At 42.1% G+C, this 1,840-nt stretch overlaps 1 pseudogene; it reads right to left on the bottom strand.

Annotated features, from left to right (window-relative positions):
• Positions 1-754: 754 nt before the first annotated feature.
• LOC136654597 (5S ribosomal RNA) lies at positions 755-871 on the bottom strand (annotated as a pseudogene).
• Positions 872-1,840: the final 969 nt, after the last annotated feature.

Here is a 1,840-nt window from a genome sequence, read left to right on the forward strand (position 1 = left end):
TAATGAAAGTACCTTCTCTTTTCTTTTACAACAAATGCAGAGTTTAAACTTTTTTTAAAATGTAACAACAGTACAGGCTGAAAACCATTATTTATTACAATGGATCCTAGTCATTATTTATTACAGTGGGTCCTACAGTTATCTTCAATAAATAGAAATTCAATGCTCTAAACCAGTGATTTTCAACCTTTTTCACCTTACAGCACACTGATAAGGCACTAAAATGGTCAAGGCACACCATCAGCTTTTGACAAGACACACTGTGCTGTCAATGGGGGCTCACATCCCCAATGGTCCTATTGATAAATGACCCTCTCCCAAATTCCCAACGGCACACCTGGGGAACATTTGCGGCACACTAGTGTGCCATGGAACAGTGGTTGAAAATGGCTGCTCTAAACAGCCACACTACACTGAATGGGGCTTTAGATCTTTGCCCTTCACCCCCCAAGAACACAACGTCCATACCACTTGCCTTTTTTCACACGGATACAGAGAACTTGCCTCTTACCAGAACCATATAGTAAAAATTATTTGAAGTAATCACTTAAAGTTGCGGGGGCAGCCTACCCATGAGGCCAGGTGAAGCAACTGATGAGAACGGCAGACTGAGGGAGGCAACAGACTGAAAAAGGATGTCCCACATCCCATGCCTCAACACCTCCCCTGGCCCACTGTCGGCATGGCCATTCCACTCAAGGCAGTGCTCCACATGGTTGGCTGGCAACCTTCAGTCTTGAAAGACTATGGTATAAGCCTACAGCACCTGGTATTCTCAGGTGGTCTCCCATCCAAATACTAACCAGGCCTGACCCTGCTTAGCTTCTAAGATCAGACAAGATCAGGCATGTGCAGGGTAACAGTTGCTGTCACATGCTCCTTGGAGAATAAGCAAGAAGAGAATGGGGAAGCATTGCAAATTCCTGGTGCCACAGCCTCCTGGGTAAGAGTACCATCCATCAGATGGCAATATTTTTGGAATTGTGGGCCAGACAGCTTTGGTTGGTGGCTGGATCTGGCCTGTGGGCTGTAAGCTGCCAACCCCTGCTATAGAGAGAAGGGGCAAAATGCATGTATTTCCTGATTTGGCTTGTAAGGAGCCAGCATTATGTTGGTACCAGGTCAATTAAGATACATTTTTGAAACAGAAAACACACAAACTCTTAAGTACATGTACCATTGTGTTAATACAACCAAGTAGACATCATTTCATTAGCAGATACATGTTGAAAAGATATACTTTTAATGAAGAAGCCAGAGCTTGATAACCAGCATGTTACATTGCTGAACGCTCGTTTATTAGCCAGTATCTTTCAAACCTATAAAATGCTGAAGATGCTGGCTCTGATCCTGGAATGCGATTTAGCCTATGCTTGGATAAACACCTCAAGCTGCAATCCAAATTTATATTCATAGAATAACAAATGTCCTTAGCAATTAAACTATGTGCACAGCAGTTAGTGCAAAACAGAATAATTGAGACCTACAAGACAGCTGCAGCAAAAATGCTGAAGACCTCTTTTCAATTCAGAGCTTAAAACTTTGAGAGCGCCGGTCTTCTGGTATGTGCCAGAAGACCATAGCAAGCAAAAAAATATTGAAGAGCAAGCAAATAGTAAATAGAGGCTATTAGGCCAAAAGAAAGCATGCCCAGTTTGTCATTGTGCCAAGGAATGTATACAATATTGTCACTGATCCAGATTTATTGTGAGTTGCCATAGCTATAGGTCAAAGGAAATACCTACAAGCTAGCATGGTATCATGTGTGCTTTTAGCTACTTAAGATGCTCAGAAAAATTGTATTCTGCATGTACATAATAAAGATTTCCTAACCTGTTGC

This window comes from Tiliqua scincoides, chromosome 5 (assembly GCF_035046505.1).
Source record: "Tiliqua scincoides isolate rTilSci1 chromosome 5, rTilSci1.hap2, whole genome shotgun sequence".
Taxonomy (NCBI): Eukaryota; Metazoa; Chordata; class Lepidosauria; order Squamata; family Scincidae; genus Tiliqua; species Tiliqua scincoides.